Genomic DNA, 18,597 nt, shown 5'->3' on the forward strand with positions numbered 1-18,597 from the left:
GATGCCCAAGCAAGCTGTAACTAACCAACAAAACAGAGTGTGCACCGTGTGCCTTGTGTCCCAAGCACATGCAGGAGGTTCACATTACTGCAGTTGCTAGGAAAAAAATACGACTTAAGACTTTTTTATCTTCACATGCAACTCTAGTGAAGTCAGAGTGATCAAAATAATTACAGAATGCTGCTATAAATCACGTGGGTAATTATTTTGCTGAATAACACTTTTTATTCATTTTATGATAGGAGCAGAGTTTAACACTGAATGTTTTCTTTGTTGAGGAGATCATTAGACAGAATGCAGATATTCAACTTTTTCACCTTAATTTAGAGCTCAAAAAGCAGAAACTGCCCTGGCCAATATAATTCTGTGAAGCATTTGACATTATTGCTTTATTTAAAATAAAACAGAAAAACATTAAGAGCAGGGTACATTTACACTGACCACAAACACTGTCGAAATCTGGACTAAAAAGGGCCATTTTTCTCCTAACCTCTCACCTTAGTGTGCACACAACATTCAGGGCTGTGCTTTGTAAACTGTTTGTCCTGCTCAGTAGTTTATCATGTAAATTAGAAATACTTACAGGCTGTGTGAAGTTCTAAAAACTACAGAACTGTCAGCACACCTTCTAAGTTAACAAATCACTCTCCATTTAAACACCAAATTGCCTTATCCCTTCCCAGAATGAACCCTAAAAGCTGGTGGTCTTTGAAGCTAAGCTTTGTAGGTGAGATGTTGATCCAGGATTCTTCAGGGGTGAGAGTTGCCCACCATGGATGAGAATATAGCTGGGCAAAAGGAAAACCACAGAGTGGCCATGGAACAACTCCTTCAGAAGCTGCTCACAGCAGGAAGTGATCCCCCTCTGAAAACTGCAATAACAGACTGCAGTTGTCTTCCCTGCCATATTCCAGCTAACCAGACTTTTACCAGAATAGCAGCCTAAACCTGCAGGAGAATAGGCCAAGCTTTCAAAATCCTCACTGTATCTGCAGAAAAAGCATTGTTTACTTGTGGATAGGATGAATGTGCCAGATCTTTAGGTTTTTACCCACAATTCCAATTCTCATTCAGAAAAAATCCAGTTAAAATGGACCCAACTGTGAATTCTGATGAATTGGACACTACCTGCTACTTCTCCCCCCATATCTTTAATGTGTAATCAAAACCTAAAGAATTTCAAGAGTCTTAGCTATGAACAAAAAGAATCATAGTTTTACAAGAAGGGATGGACACAGACAGAGAAATGCTGACATAAGAAAGCCATGCCTTCTTCCTATTAAAAATACCTTTTAGACCTGTTTTTGAGTTCATATCTATGGAAACATCTTTCACACACCGGTGTCTACCTAAATTATGAGCACATTTGTCATTCTTTGATGAGGTGCTTTGTGCACTACAGTGACTGAGTTGGAATGACACCTTTGGTTAAGCACATAACTCTGCATGCAAATCTGATTAACCTATAGCAGTGCAAGTGCCCAAGTTACAGCATGACTTTGTTATGTAAAAACACAGACCCAGAACAGACTGCATGCAATACATAAAACAGATCCTGAACATGGCTTAACTCAGCCTCTCTTCATGTCTTTAGTCATCTTTCTTAAGAGAAGCCCTCATTTTATGATCTTTACTCTACAAGGAATTTTACTCTCTTAATCCAGTCACACATTTCTACAATCATGCCAGAAAACTGCAGTCTCGTGGCAGGAGACAGAACCAGTCCTCTACTCTGGAAGCCTCAACTTTTGGGATGCTTGAATGATGCACATATGTACTGAAGGAGACAGACATTCTTCCTATTAAAGGCAAAGTAAGAGAAAAGGAACTTTAATCATGAAGTTTAGTGGCAAAATATTTTGCCCCTTTTTTTCCTTAAAGCAGGACCATGCTGAACAGTACTGTAAGGGTGGTGCCTTGTAAAAAGGTCAGAGCTGCAACATTTTCTTCATAAATGGTGATTCTCACACATCATCTGGTGCTACAACTGCACAGCCATCAGCTGAACAATCTTCAATTTTAATCTAAGATGATTCTTGGATCACTATTTCCAAATCAGTGACTTCCATTAGTTTTAGGTTCTAAAAGAGAAGAGTTTTCTGCAGTCAAAGTTTCTGGATTTTGGCTCTGAAGAAGAGAGAGGCAAAACTGAACAAAACTAGATATGAAAATGGACCCCTGCGAACAGAAATGAATGTGCAGGGGGTGCATCTCTGCATCTACAAGTGCATTTTAACCACAATTTCTGAAGCACTGATTTTGTGGAGCTCAAACTGAAGGACAGCCTCTCCAGCAAGTGCACAGAAAACTCAAGTTGAAGTTTGCAGACAGAAAAGTAAGAATACTGTACACAACCTAGAAAAATCAACACAAATAACAAGGTCTTGGATAAAACACAAGAGTGCTAAAATTCAAAGGACTGCAGCATTGGAAACAAAACTGAAATAATGAATGGAGCATGCCAAAGAGTCAGTAGCTAAAGTCCTTGAAAGTAGATGTAACTGGAGAACAGAGTGGCAAAGAAAAAGGAGGGTAATTAGTATACCAGGCCATGGACAACCAGGGACAACCACAGATACATCACTGGAATGCATGAAATCTCTTTGCCCCTTCATTTGTTCCTCAAATTGTGCTATCCAGGCAGCACAACTGCAATGCTTTCTGCTACACAGGAAAATAAATTTTACTGGTTTGCTATTTGCTTGTTCATTTGCCTGAAGGTTCAAATGAACATAAGCCCTAAATTGTTCACAAAGGACAGTTAATGCAATTCCACATACCCCTACAGAAATACAAATTAACTCTCCAAGGAATTTGGACAAAGATTTGATCACTTTGTCTCAGAAAACTAACCACCCCCATCTGAAACTTTCACTTGAACAATATGTATATTAATAATCCTTTTTAAACAATTCCAAGCTGTATTCCTTCCACTAGGATAAGCTGCTTACATGAACCACACTGAAGTCACAGGCACTTGTTCTAACTAAGCTGAGAAATACCCCCACACTCCCATTTCCTGAACAATTCTCCCAGTGACATTACACCCCGTGTGTTGTAATGAGGACCACAGAGAAAGATTACAACCTTTACTTGAACTACAGGACACAGAGCAAGTCACCAAATTATACAGACTGCTAGTGACTAGAAAAAGGGCATTTGTTCACTTCAGCTGCAGCCTGATCTGCAGTACTGCTCCCTCTGCCTGGATGCAGTAGCAGACAGCATGTAACAGTGCAAATGTGGAAACATTTTCAGAAGTTACAGCCTCCTGAATGAAAAACTGACAGTACATACTGGATGCCCCAAATCAATTAATTTTAACAAACAACATGTCAGAGAACATCCCAGGGATCGGAAGAATGACTAAAATAAAACAGAACACGCAGATGAGGAGACATAATTACACCACAGTCATGGGCTGAATGAAGTCATGAAAAAGCTTCTTGCCAATGAAACTATTTAAAAGCTATTGGAGGCTATATGACTGAGTTCTGGCACTCACAGTTTGAAACATCAATAAAACACCAAAAAATTACAGTTGATGTTTCTGAATGTGTACTTTCAGACACAGGAATATATGGCAGCTAGGAGACATGAACTGTTTATGTAAAAGAAGTAAAAGAAATGAAATACAGAACTGGGGCTATTTCAATAAACACAGACTAACCCACCATTTCCCCACCAGAACATTTGTTTCTTGGGGATGCAGCTGTAGTCTGTGTTCTACTTCAGTAAGACAACTGCAAAAGGAAGAACATAAACCACCCATATGGGTAAGAAAATTTCTAGTAACATTAAGAACTTTTGGTTTAGAGCAGATGTAGGAGGTATGGCTTGTGGCAGACTAAAAAAAAAAAAAAAACAAAAAACAAAACAACAGAGGAAGCAAGTTAATAACTCTGTGTGTATGAAGGAAAGTATGATCTATTCCAAATTTCCCTGACTTATCCTCCCTCTCTCCCAGTAATTAATATGCAACAGTGATGGCTATTGCAACTTCACAGCACAGCAGAAAATACTAAATCACTGCACCTCTGATACAAACACCTATGAGCTCTGATCTCTTCATAGCTGGTCCACAGGCACTGCCATTTCACTGAGCTAAGTTGTTTGGAGAGTTGTTTTTTTTTAAACATAACTTCTGTTTAAAATCCCTTCTCCTTGCTAGGAGCTGACAGCCTTTCCAAATGCCTCCCTGTACTAAGCAGCAAAATATTTTATCCCACGTGGTGCGTACGGCAGGGCAGGTAGGATTTAGGAGAGGATTATTAAAGCCTTCTGGAACACAGAAGGTAACCATTTCTAAGTTAACACCCTCCCTCCAACAACATGTTTCAGCTTCTTCTTAAAACATTATTTTCTACTCCTACCTACCTTTCCTGCAGACAACTAAACCTGTTCCAAGGTTAAATGAGAAGCTTCTCAATATGAGTGTATTTTGGCTGAGGTTCAAACTCTCTCCAGCAGAGACATGTGTAATCTGATTTTTGTAAAAGGAAGCTCTGGACATTGAAATAGATAATTCACCTCTAACAAATTGTTCCTTCAGAAGTTTGAAAGATGGTGATGTAATTTCAAGAATTCTTTATGGAGTTAATTTTGCAATCTGGACAGTTATGGAAAAAACTAAGTTTTTCCAGAATCACCAAGAGCACTGCTGGGAATGAAAATTCACTACATTGATTCTGAGAGGAGATACAACTTGCATCCATAAGTGCCAGTCACTCATCAGGATCCTAACATGATGGGCAGAACATGATTAAATATTTCTTGGCCCAGACAGAATTCTTGCTTCTTTCTAAATATCTGTACTACAAATTAGAAGCGGGAAGGCATCAAAAAACCACAGCAGCATCAAAGTATGAGCAGCCCAATCACTATGAAAAACTATGTAGACAACCAAAATGGCACTAACAAGAACTATGAAAATCAATGAGGTAGCTCTGCATAAATTCATGTGCTGCTGTCTGAACAGCAGGAGAATGAAAAGGCCAAGGTCCTTGCTTGAAAGCATTAATAAGCAGAAAATATGTCCATGCTGCTGCTGAGTTCAGCACCTTTCTGGTTATATTTCATTTTCCAAAGATTTCTTACTTAGAAGTGTTGGAAAACAAACAAAAGACACCCATTTTAGACAAAAAGCTTAAACAAGTGCTTTGTTAACACTGCAGAAATTCCTGCAGGCTCCAGCCAAAATTCAGAGCCCCACTGAGAACAGAACAACAGAAAAAAAAGAACTGGAAGATCCAAGGAAGCTGCAGTCTGTGTAGACAGAATTTGGGAGAAAGAAAGGCCTTGCTTCAGTTTATGTATCAATGAGATGCAGTAAGATTCAAATTTTTTGAAAGAGCAAGGCAAACAAGTGAATTTAAGGATTCCAACCAAGCTGCTCATGACAGAAGGAGTACACTGTGCTACACAGCCTTTCCAACAGAACTCCACACAGCAGCAGTTTCACCACAAAGAAAACATGGGTGAAAAGGAAACAGAAAGAGACAACCCAGAAGAATGGAGCTATAGTAAGTCATGAAAGTTGAATTACAATTTTTTCCAGTATTTGTAATACCACGAGTGCTCTGCCACTGTCATTTCTCATCACTGCAGATCATTTCCCCACTCCTAAATATTCTGGGCCTAACTGAAAATTCCTACTTGAGTACAAGCCGCTCAGAGTACAAGAATTTAACAAATCTGAACACATCAAATTATTCAAATAATAGCTAAAATCCTCCTTTTCTCTAAATTGCTTTTTTTGGATCTCTGATTTACAGCTTGAAGCCTCAATATCTTCATTCACTGTCAGTTTTACCAATCAAACAATACCTGCCACAAAAAAATAAATTTAAAGATTCAAAGAGGAATGTTTTTTTAGAGGAAGGCTCACGTAATTCCACTGCATTTCTGTGTCAAAGGAAAAAAAACCAAACCTAACCAAACAAAAAGCATTTACTTTTTTTAAATCAAGTTCAACTAAATCTATTCAGAAAAATCAAGACAACTGCAGAGTCCTAACCCATTCTGCCCCAACCCAAAAGAGTGAAGACATTGGGTAGAGCCTCTAGAGCAGAATGGGTTCTGTCCATGACTGTTCTGGTTGTTCAAATGCACCTGAAGTCAAGCTACTGCCAATTTGTCTTTGTCAGTGTTTTAGCTAAGTGTTAAAATAAACCAGGAAAAAGATGCTCCATGGAAAAAGGTCCCAATGGGATTATTTGCTGAGACTCCAAAGACAAAGGGAGGCTCGAATAACAATTTTAAAATCAGCAAAACAGCAACTGTATTAATTGAACTATTCCTGAAATATGGGGAAAAAATTATACTCACACAGCTACTCTCAGTTCAGGAAACTGCCATTTTTTTTACAGTTGATATTGTTTGTTGCCTATGGCAATGTGTACAAATTCTTACAAAACGCCACCATCCCTCTGCTGTATGGTTTCACTGATAACCTCACCACAATCATCTTAACAATTTAATCAATACAGTCCTAAATAGTTCAAGAAAACTGAACACATAGAATCATTCCTCTATCTGCTCCTTAATTTCTCCTCTCTGCGTTTCTAGTTGCTCACCAATGTCACTGCTCCTTTTAAAAACTAATTATTTAAAGCTTTCAAACTTCAGATCTTCCTAACTTCAACAAGAAGCACCAGCCAATTGTTTATGGTTTGTCTTATGAGCAATTTATTTTAACAATATGGCTGAATGAAACCCAAGTGAAAATTAAGATTATACAGACAGAGCTTGGGAGTAAAATAAAAATAAACTATTTTGAGAAAACACAACCAGTATGCGTGTGCCCAATAATTAGAAGATGATGTTTGCACGGAGGCCCCAAAACTTCCTGTTTAGTCAAGCACTCGATATTATGAAATAATGCACAAGCAATTTCCCAGACCCTTCACTTCACATGAAAAACATTTGTGGGGTTCTAATCTCAGCAACATTAACACTATTCTGGTAAGGATATAGGAAAAGCAGCCTACAGGAGAGACTTGAAACTTGATGACTACACACGGGAATAAAATGGTAATAAAATAGGAAATGCTCTGAAGTTACAGCTGGAACCTGGCTTTGCTTGCAAGGAAATGACATCAAAACTATGCCAGAAGCACATTAAGACCTGGAAGTTAAATCCTCAAAGCTTAGGAAAAGCTGGAGTTTGCTCTTTTGTACACACACAGAGCTTTTATTTACAAAGCTATTTTGCCCTCACGTCCCCAGCATTCCTATCTCATTAAAAGAACAAGGACAGACGATGACTGCTGCAATAAAACAGATTTTTCGCCCAAGACTACAAAAAAAGAAACCAATGAAAAAAACAACCCTTGTTCTTAGCCTTTTATGCAGACAGAAGCTTTCAGGACAGAAGGCTTTCCTCTGAGGGCACAGTGATTGCCAAGCTCACTTCTATCACTACAAGCAGATTTGCCCATGAGAAACAAGGCAGTAAAGGTGCTCCTCTCACTCCAGAGTTCATGCCAGCTCTAAACATTCTGGTCACTTAATGGGGACAATGTTGAATTCACCTGTTCTTCAAAAATCAAAGCAGTGCTAATGCCAGCGTTTCCTAAGCTTACAGGGCCTTGCTCTGCAGCCTCAGAAAGGTTTTTTACAGAGAGCAGCAGCAGTTGATTTTTAACAAGGGTCTGTCCAAATACTTACTGTAATTGACTGAGGGAACTAGAAAATTATTTACTGACAGCAACCGATTCCTTCTTCATTAAATTTTCCTACAATTTAATGCTAGCTGCTTAACCGCCCACGTTTTTCCACATTCTGCACTCCTTTCCAAAGACTGGGTTTTACTCAACAGCTGGAGAATTCCTTAAACTCATCCTTAAACACAAAGAGCTCAGGCACAGTCTACACAGTTCTCGTGGCTACTGCATTTTAGAGCATTTCTAAGGAAAAAATACCACAGAACTTAATGGACAAATAGCTATGATATATGGTCAAGAAGAATACAGGCTGCCATTTGAATTTCAGATGACAAGGACAGTTGGCAGTAAAAATGAATTGCACACATAGATACAGAAAATCCTTCAAGTTGCAGCTGAGACCCAAATATGAGAGCACATTTCATTCTCTAGGTCACAATCCAGCAAGGCATTGAAGATGAGAGCAACATCACAAATCTGAGCAGTCCCACATAATTCAGCTGCACGTGGCGTATCACCACAAGCACACTGAAGTGCTTTGCTTTATTTAAACTGCAGCTATCAAAATACAAGTCATGTTACACTTGAGTCTGTTTGGTTTGTAAATCATTATCTTAGAAGACTTTAGAGACCTTTTTATCTACTAAAATATTCTTACTTTTGAGAACTAACCTGTTAGCAATGAAGAGGCTAATGTACTTTTTCTCCTCTCTCTGTAAACTGCATTTCTCTACGTTTCAATATTGAAACATGGGCAGCCAGTTTTGCTTTTTCCTTCCTGGTACTCTTAGAAGCTCTTTTGCTACATATAGATATATACTGCTATAAAGTTTACACTCTAAGCAGTAGAAGTGTCCTTCATTGCAACTGTGTGTCAGTGCAAGAAGTTTTTATTCTGTTGTTTTAGTCACATATAAACACCTTTCGAGAAGAGCCGTTAAAAAAATCTGAGCAACTGTTTCATGTATTTATAAACACACTCTGTTCTGTAGACTCCAACAGGCAGCTGAAATATCCATTAGTGAATTGTACTGGTATTTGTGTTTAAACACAAACAAAATAAATAAGAAAAAAGATAGCAACTTGACAGAAATCTGTAACTCGGTATGTGGTTTAACACAGACCAGAGTTTAGCACACAAATATAGAAAAGCAGACCTTGCAGCCATAGCTTAACACCAGTAACACCCAGTGGTTACTGACTCTACCCAGGAACAAAAATCAGCCTACTCACTCCCATGGCATCACCCTTGCTTTCTCCTCCTGCCCTGATTACAATTCCCTTGGCCTAAACATTCTTCCCAGTCTTAAGAGTCAAGTGATTTACTCTAGAAATATTAAATCTTATTAAATGCTAAATTGTTCCTTCACAGACAGACAGCAAACATAAAGAAGCTCCAAGCAGGAAACGTTATCTCCACTGTGATATGAACCATGTCATGGCTCAAATATATGAATCCTCCCTTAAAAATATTTTTTAGCACTGGTGAATGGAATGCACATAAAATGTACATTTATGCACGTTCCCTGGATCTTCTAAATATCCTAAGAACATTGACATTTTTTCAGGGATTACATATTGTATACACAGACTTGATACTTTGCATTTGCCATTCATTCAATGAAGAGGATTGTAGTTAAGAATGTGTAAATGTTACAGAAGTTTATTTCTTATCCTAGTATTCCTAACTGAAATTTGGATCATGTGATTAAAACTACAGAGATCAGTAAGAGTTCAGCAACCAAGTATTAGCCAAAAAGAGATTAATTTCCAAAAGAACAAATGAGACTACAAGTTGCGTCATTTAGAGTGAAACAGATGATACATCAATTTTTTTTTAATAAAAACTGAAAGTGAAGTATGATTTATGAGAAAAGAGGAGCAAAACTGACAAAGGTCCACATGCCATAGAAGAATAAATGCAGTTTGGCTCAGGTTTAACTATGATAAACCACTATTGTCTTGAATTCAAACATTACTACTATTCAAGTCCTTAAAACGTCTCTGGGTTGCAGAAGCAAAATGAAAACAGTTATTTTACAGTACTTCCTATTCTAAAACTTGTTTATTTATTAGCACAACCTGCATCATTCCATCACTTAATTGCAATGCCGTTCTGCTCAGCCAATTACGTAATATTTTGTACATCAGAATTGACCTGAACACATAAAAATTAAGCCAATAGCAATGTCAACATTTTAGTAAGAAATATGCTATTCTTGAATTATTTATATTTAGGTCATCTTGTAAAAGCAGCTGCTTTAGATTCTCTAGTTCCACTAAAAAAAAGTGCAATGAGATCTCTTATTGACAGCTGCATTCAAAAACATACCAGTTACATAAGTTTGCAAATTATACTGTGCCAGAGTTAAATATCTAAGCATTTTAACGACAGTTCTCAAAATGCTACCTCAGCAAGAATGACTCAACTCCACTGTATAAGCTGCACTCTAGATAAGAAGCAATGAGCTTGATTTTATAGAAAAAAAAAAAAAAAAGAAACAACAAACCCAACTTTTAGTATTCTGCTTTAATTCAAATTGCCCTGAGTGAGTTCTGCTTGTTTGGACCTGCAAGCTTCGCCAGTCATTTGGCATTTCCATCTCTCCTCGCTTTCAACAAAAGTATCCCAAGCATACCTAGAGACAGTTAAGGAAATACTTGGAAAACAGGAATAGTTTTCTACTGTACCTCCAGGGGAGAGATTTACCTGACAACCACCAGGCAGAGGACTAGACCTGTAAACCAGAGCTAAGCCTTGCTTGTATATGAGAAAACATGGCCATGCCAGAGGAGAGCAGAGGACAGACAAACTCTCTCCATGTTCATCCGAGGATTTTAACAAAGATCTCTGTGATAAAAACATTAATAACTGGCACTATACATCAGCAAGTCTTTTAGCCCAGTCTCATATATAAAAAGGAGACTCAGAAACTTTAGGGAGTGAAAACTTTAGGAGCAGCAAATGCTCCTAAAAAAAACTTTAGGTGCATCAATCCAAGCTGCTGTCCTTTAACACCTTCCCTTTGAACACTGCTGTGACTGGATAGGTAGAGTGCAAAACTTCCCTGGCCCACGTTTTCTCTGCTGTTATTCACAGAAGAAACTATGAACAGCAACAGATGGGAAGCTATCAGAGAAGAAACGTGGCTAGAAATTGCAAAAGAATTGACCAAATTCTTGGTAATTTGGCAACTCGCTCAAGGTCCCGAGTTAAATCCAGCCTTAATTCCACCAGTACTGCACAAAACCTGCTTCACAAAACCTAATCACTGAACCAGCTCAGGAAAGTGCTACAAGGGCTCATATTTGGAAATTCATTTCCTAGAATCAAAAGAGTTAGAACTTCTACTTCATAAATTGATTCTGCTTACTCTGATGCTAAGTATCACAATCTAAGGAAAATGTATCACCTACCTTCTTTCCAACTACTGCTCTCCTGCTCTGAAACTGCCTTCTGCTTAACAACATAAAAATAAAAATTTCCTTTGGATTAAATAACTTAAGGACCTTAAACTTTAAGGTTTCCACAGAAGCCACCCCAGTGCACAGCACTTTTCCATTTGACAGAAAATATAGCTCCAAAAACTTTAGTTTTTCCCAAGTGCTACTCTAAACTTAAACATTAGTTCTGTACCTTCAAAATTTTGCCATCCACATGGCAACACTAAGAAATATTTTAATCGTACCAAATAAATACAAATACATATCGAACAGATGTCTGCAAAATCAATTCTCCTGAAACTGTCAACCTCTAGCTGTTGTATCGCAGCTACCAGAATACAATCTAATGTAACAAAAAGGTTAGACCTATGCTCAGAACCTCTGGCATTTCACAAGCAAGCCCAATTCCCCAGCACATCACCGCACAACTTTCTCACCGAGGACAGCATTTTCTTCCACGGACTTTTACCACGCACGCCGTGACAGATCACAGATCGTCAGCGCAACCTTTGCTCACGACATTGTTTTCAAAGGCACCGAAACCTCTCACAAACTTTAAACGCCCGAAAGGCGTTGGCGAGGGAAAGCCGCCCGCTGCCTCACAATGTCACTACTTGGGGAGCGCTTGATGCTCCGACCCTCGCCAGGGTGGGGTGCTTTATAAATAGATGCGTGTTGTTGTTTTTTCTTTTTTTTTCTTTACACCCCCCCCCCCCCCCCCCAGTCAGTGCCGTGCCCCGAGCGTCAAGGTGGCGATGGGAGAGGAGGCTGTTTATAGCCTTCATTAAATGAACTCTGGGCGAGGAAAGGAGGGGGCAGGGAGAAAGGGAAGCTGCTGCTCCTACCTGAGCCAGGCCCAGACCCCGCTGCTCACCCTCCTCCCGCCGTGCCCGGGGGGCTCCGGGGACACCCCCACCCTCAGCGGGCGCCTGCAATGCAGGGGCTGCGCAGGGGGCTCCCGGCAGCGGCATCCCAGCGGGATCGCTCCCCCCGTCCCCTTCCCCATCCATCTCCCTCCCTGCGGCCGCCCGACCCGCTCCCAGCTGTGCCGCCGGGGATGGCGCCGAGCTCCCGCGCTCTCCGCGCTCCGCCGCCCCCGGTTGTTTACAGGCCCCGGGGCCCCGCAGCGCCCCGGCCCCGCCGCCCCCTCACCCCGCCCCGGCCCCGCACTGCGCAGCGCCACTTACCCCCCCGGCCGCGGCGTCGGCGCCGGCTGTGCGGGCAGGGCCGCGCTCCCGGCGGTGCGCGGGGGAGAAGGGGAAGGAGGGGGGGACAAGGAGGAGGAGGAGGAGGAGGAGGAGAAGGAGGGGGGCACCCGGCTGGCGGCCTCGCCTCAGCTCATTCACAGGGCGGCTCTGTGCCCAGGGGGAGCCCAGCGCTCATCTCGCCCCCGCCGCCGCCGGCCCCCCCCCCGTCCCCGTCCCCGCCGGAGCTGCTCCGCGCCCACCCGCGCAGCGCCGCGCGGAGCGCCGGCCGCGGACGGACGGACGGACGGGCGGACACACGGACACACTCGCACTGCGCTGCCGCCGCCGCCGCCGCCCCTCTGCGCAGGCGCGCACGCCGCAGGGGAGGGGAGGCGGGAGCGCGCGCGCGCGCCCCCGCGCCCTTTCCCTCCTCGCCGCCTCCCCTCCCCCGTTTAAAAAAAAAAAAAGAAAAAAAAATCAAATAATTAGAACATCCAAAAAAGCGGCAAATGGAGCTTTTCAGATTAAAAAAAGAGAGAGTAAAAAAAATATATACAAGGCGGAAAAAAAAAAAAAAGCAGCACCCCGGCAGGGTACCCGGATGTCGGACGGAGCAGGGCCGTTACGGGTATTACATCACCCTCCGCCCCGGGTCCCGCGCCGCGCGGGGCGGTGACGTCATCGGCCCCGCCCCTGCCCCTGAGGGAGAGAGGCTGGCGCGAGAGCCGGGGTGGGTGTTCCCCATCCCGATCCAAATCGCGATCGCAATCCCGATCCAAATCCCGATCCACATCCCGATCCACATCCCCATCCCGGTCCTGTTCCGATTTCAATCCGGATCCCGGTCCCGGTGCGGTGGCGGCGGCAGCTCAGCCCACCTGAGGACGATGGAGCGCAAAGTGGGTCCCGAGGCGCTCCGAGGCGGGATCAGCCTCGTCTCCCTGGATCACAGAATCATTTAGGTTGGAAAAGATCTCTGGGATCATCGAGTCCAACACCACCGTGTCAACCAGACCATGGCACTGAGTGCCGTGTCCAGTCGTTCCCTATGGATTCCTGGGCAGCCCGATCCAATGTCTAATCACCCTTTATGTGAAGAAATCCCTCCTGATGTGCAGCCTGGCACAGCCTGTCACTCTGTCCTCTGCTCCTGAGGGACTCACACTCGCCTGAGTCGGAGCCCCGCAGGATTTCCCCTTCGAAGCACGACCGCTGGCAGAATCAGCAGCGGATTACCAGTAATGAACGCATAATGGGTTTAATAATCCCACGGGTTTCAGCCCCCTTTGATGAAGGCCGGCCTGTGGACAAAAGACATGGGAGTGTGTTCATGGAGCGACTCCCCCACCAGCCTGCGGGGAGCACATTGAGAGGAGAAGCTTTTAGACAAATCTCTCTTTTGTCTCAAGGAGGGGAGGAGGGAAGCCCAAGGAGGCTGCGATGGGAGGGGGTGATTCTGGGAGGAATGGCTGGTTCCAGCAAGCCAGGGTTAAACCTTGTGGCTGGGGATTTCTGAGGGGGAGTGGGTGCCAGGAGTGCTTCAAGGGGAGGATCAGGAATGCACGGTAGCTCTGAGGATGTGAAGAAGGAATTGAATACAGAGGCAGAGATGCTGAGGACTGGGAAAGGTGAAGTGGGGGCTTGGCAAGGTTGTCTAGATAGTTTCCATCTTGAACAGTAATGGCAGCAAACAGCCATATGTTAATGGCTTTAAACTGAGAGTAGATTTAGATTGGAAATTATGAAGAAATTCCTTATTGTGAGGGTGGTGAGGCCTTGGCACAGGGTGCCCACAGAAGCTGGGGCTGCTCCATCCCTGGAAATGTTCCAGACCAGATTGGACGGGGCTTGAAGCAACCTGGGATAGTGGAAGCTGTCCCTGCCCATGGCAAGGGTTGGAACTGGATGGTCTTTGAGGTCCTTTCCAAACCAAAGCATTCCCTAAACTGAACGTTTAGAGAGGTCTCCAATTGCAAGTTATGTTCCCACAGTCGACAGCCATTAGTGCAGTTCATCAGTGACTGAGGGCAGATTACAGCAAAACCTTGAGAGAGCTTAAAGAGCTGTGAAAATACAACCAAACCTCATTGCTCTATGGCTTTCCTGTGACAGATGAACTGACCATGTTTTGGTACAATTGCAGAATCTCAATTTCCCCGTTGCTGCCTGTGGATGGATGGAATGTTTGGACCCAATCTCCCTCTATTCATCCTAATCGTGATCCTTATCACGATACTGAGCACTGCTCAGTCCTGCTCGATGTTCTGGTAACTATTAAGGGTCTTTAGTTTAGAAATTTCAGGCCTTTATAGTTAAATGCAGTGAAATTTGTTGCTGGAAACAGACCTTTAGAGACATTTAAATGTAAGCCCTAACCCTTCCCCTTCCCATGATTACAGAGTTGTTCCTGCAGGCATGTGCTATGTTTCTTTACCTTCTCCATTTAAAAATAAATTTAATTTTTCACCCCTCTTTTCCACTTTAATAAAACTCTCCTAGCACTTTGAATTCTATACAATCGTGGATTTAATTTAGATTCCATGTTATGTACATGTGTGTTTTGAGTGCTTTTTTTTTTTTAATAAAACTGAATGAAAACATGGCCCTGTATCTTTTTGGCAATGCCCTCATTTTAAGCTGCAAGAATGTAATGACAGCAGAGAATTTGCTGCTCTCATTTGCTATTTATACACTTTTCAGGGGAAATTGGACTAAGTTAAATTACTACAATATTTTCTTAAAGCATAACTTTTTATTTAGCTCCTAGATTTGCTTGGCCTGTTGCACTGACAATAGTAATAAATGTTTACAAGAAATTCAAGCATCGCTTTTAATTAGGATAAAACAGCTGTGTATATAATATCCCTCTACTAAATGTATTTGTAGTTGATAAGACTACATCTACAATGTACAACTATTTATTTTCTCTTTAGCTGTACACCAAGTTGTGATACAGATGGTTGGGACCTGTAGTCACCATACTCATTAGCAACACAGTAACAAGAACCATTGTGAAACTCAACTCTGTATCATAAATCATTTATGAGTTATTGAGAAGGATCATATTTCACTGTTTGGAACAAGAAAGTTCTTTTAGCATTATAATCATATTTAAAATGATATGCTGCTCCCCAGCCTATTTTTAGAAAATATTATTTTGGACAGTTTTAATTCTGTTTCCTGTTACAGCTTTTTAAAAGTCTCTGGATGGATGGTAGTTGCCAAGAGTATTTCTAAAAAAGAAATATAAACCCCTGTGTATCTAAATAAGCAGCTTTTTGTCACCAATGCACACTCAGTTATTGCAGTCAGGAGGATGACTTTGTCCTGTCTATTCATTAAAACTGAATTTAGAAAATTCCACACTTGGCCCAGTGAAACTGTTCCCAATGACATCATTTCCCATAAAAGAGAAAATGGGGCCACAGTGGCTGCTGGGGTCACATGGCAATGGAACTGCACTTTGGAATCAGCTTCCATCACAGGGGTCATATTCTGTGTGAGCCTGCTGTAATCTCTGCATGCTGGATTGCCCAACATCCCTTTTAACTCTTCCTGGTTTAATACCAGTGATTAAACTTCTTTTATTGTAAGGCATATCATGGAGTATCAGAGTTTTGTCTGTGTTTTCCTCAAATAAGGGACTTTTAATACCAATATCACAGAATCACAGGATCACAGAATCACAGAATCACACAACAGCCAGGTTGGAAAGAACCTTTGGAGATCACCCAGTCCAACCCCCTGCCAAGGCAGGGTCACCTGGAGCAGTGACACAGGAACACATTCAGGTGGGTTGGAATGTCTCCAGAGAGGGAGACTCCACAACCTTCCTGGGCACTTTGTTCCAGTGCTCTGCCACTGTCAACGTGAGAAGTTCTTCCTCCTGTGGTGGTGAGCCTTGCTGTGTTTTAGTTCATGGTCTTTTCTCCTCATCCTGTCTCTGAGCATCACCAAAAAGAATCTGGTACGATCCTCATGGCATCCACCTCTGAGATATTTTTATGCATTGATGAGATGCCCTCCCAGGCTCTTCTGAGCTAAACAGGCCCACCTCCCTCATCTCTCCTCATCAGAGGGATGCTCCAGACTCTTGATCATCCTTGTGGCCTCTTCTGGACCCTCTCCAGTAGCTCTTTGTCTTTCTTGAACTGAGGAGACCAGAACTGAATATTCCAGGAGTTCCTTTCTGCTACCCAAAACTAAGAAAAAGAAGCTCCAAGACTGCTCTAACTAATACCAGCACCTAAAAATGTTTCCTGCATTGCCCAGGATCAGGCAGAAAGGGGTGGTAGCACGGGTGTCAACCCAAAGATGTTCAGGAGAGTCACAAAAGACAAAAATGGTTCATTTTGCATGGATTTGAGGTCTCCACATGTGGCCTCACTAGGGCAGAGTAGAGGTGGAGGATCATCGTTGTAACTGTGAACTGTTGTATTGCACCATTTAGATTTCTTGACTTCTCAGAGAAAAAAACTGAACTTCTCTCATCTGAAACCTTCATTTCAGCTTCTCTTACTTACTGTCCCTGTTCCTCCTCTCTTTTATGGTCTGCCACGAATATCTCATGTGGGTGGGAGATAATACATTTCAAGTTGCTCTGCAGCCTAAAAAGTTGGTAAACCGTGGTGTTTTGTTTGGAGAAGGATTTGTATCACCTGGTAATACTCATCTAAATATTAGATGTATAATCAAGCTGTTGTCCAGGTTGCCTTGGTTTGGTGGAAGGAGACAGGTGATCATTACTGTCATGTTTTTGCCAGTGCCTGGAGCAGGTTGGGTGAGTCCTTTGAAGGTGACTTTTTTCTCTTCTGTAGTTTCTGTGAGTTCAGAAAAAGCTGAGATGACTACTTAGACTAGATCCTTAATTTTTAGATAGCTAAAATTAATTCATTACCTTAGAGATACTTAGAGGTTATCTACAGAAATCTTCATATTAATGATATATGGGACCTGTAATAATGGGATGTTGCCATAACTTCATGCTTGGCTTGGGAAGTACTGATCCCCATCCCTTCTCCAGGGGGCTGCACCTATTTTTGGGATCCCAAAGCCAGATGGATGATTACCCTGCAGGCCTCCCATCTTCCTGGTGCTGTTCCTGCAGCACCCTGGTGTGATGGCACCTGGAGGGATCTGCTCAGGCAGCTGTGCCTTTGGGAACTCCGTAAAATGCTGGCACTGTGGTGATGATTAATAATCACATGATGTTTAAATCATCAAAAGCACACACCTAGGGTGGATCCTGCATTCAACCTGAATTTATCTGAAGGATGTCACAAAGATTTTGGTCATCACATACAAACATCCTGCATTCCTGAAATGCAGCACTTTTGACTTAATTCCCTTTCTGCTGGACTTTTGAAAAGTGCTTCCCAACCTTTGTTGCCTCTGAGACCAGATCCATGCTCTGCTGATTGCTTTTAAAAACAACAGTTATGACCTCATTTAAAAACCAAATGCTGGTAATTTTCAAACTACAAAATTAGGTACAAAATCATTAGGGCATCACAATGTGGTTTTCTTATTTTAGCTGTAAGAGAAAGCAAGTGATGCTCAGTCATGAGTTTTATTTTTCCAGGGAGAATTTGCCAATGGAAGTAACCTATAATTCAAGAAAATCAGCAAAAGCAAAGTACAGTAAAGACCAATATATCAACAGAAGAATAATCCTCTTATGCTGAAAATAAATATAAAATATATTCAATATAGAAGCATAATAAAAATACAAAGCTTGTAAAAATAAGCACAATAACATATAAAATGCAAGCATACAAAATATATATTATAAATTCATAAAAGATAAAAAGGAGAATAAAGGTAATATATTTACCATGAATATAAATAAGTGTATGCAAGTATTAATAATATTCTAAAATATTGGGGAAGGGCCATTCCTCCATTTGTATCTTTTTGTATATGAAATATGGCAAAATCATGGCATCTCCCAATTTCTTCAAAAGCTCAAAGATGACAAAAATCCAGGCAGCTCAGAAAGAGAAATGCAGTTTATCAAGGTTTTCAGAGCTCATCTGCAAAGCACCTGCATTTCACATGCCTCCTTCTATCTGTAGCAAAATGTCACTGAAGACCCAGTGGCTAGGAAAATTTGCTTTTCCTGTGGCACGGGGAAATTGAAAAAGAATGTCAATACAGTCTACAGGAATTTTAAAGAAAATGAAAAACGAGGGGAAAGAACAAAAACATTTAAAGTGATTTTTCCCCCCCTCTTTAGAACCTCTGCTGCCTAGGTAGTTGAAATGGAAAAGCCTTGCTAGAAAGCCTGTGTGTCCTGAACTTGT

The 18,597-nt window shown here is 41.8% G+C and overlaps 1 protein-coding gene across 2 annotated transcripts in view; it reads right to left on the reverse strand.

Moving 5' to 3' along the window:
* PPM1A (protein phosphatase, Mg2+/Mn2+ dependent 1A) overlaps nucleotides 1–12,674 on the reverse strand; it is a 35,141-nt gene extending 22,467 nt beyond the window's left edge. Inside the window, exon 1 of one of the 2 annotated variants that reach the window (XM_054635866.2) lies at nucleotides 12,296–12,674. The gene's annotated coding sequence lies outside the window, so the exon portion shown is untranslated. The remainder of the gene's footprint in view (nucleotides 1–12,295) is intronic. The other variant, XM_054635867.2, reaches the window with a different exon arrangement.
* Between the last annotated feature and the right edge of the window lie 5,923 nt (nucleotides 12,675–18,597).

This window comes from Agelaius phoeniceus, chromosome 6, assembly GCF_051311805.1.
Source record: "Agelaius phoeniceus isolate bAgePho1 chromosome 6, bAgePho1.hap1, whole genome shotgun sequence".
Taxonomy (NCBI): Eukaryota; Metazoa; Chordata; class Aves; order Passeriformes; family Icteridae; genus Agelaius; species Agelaius phoeniceus.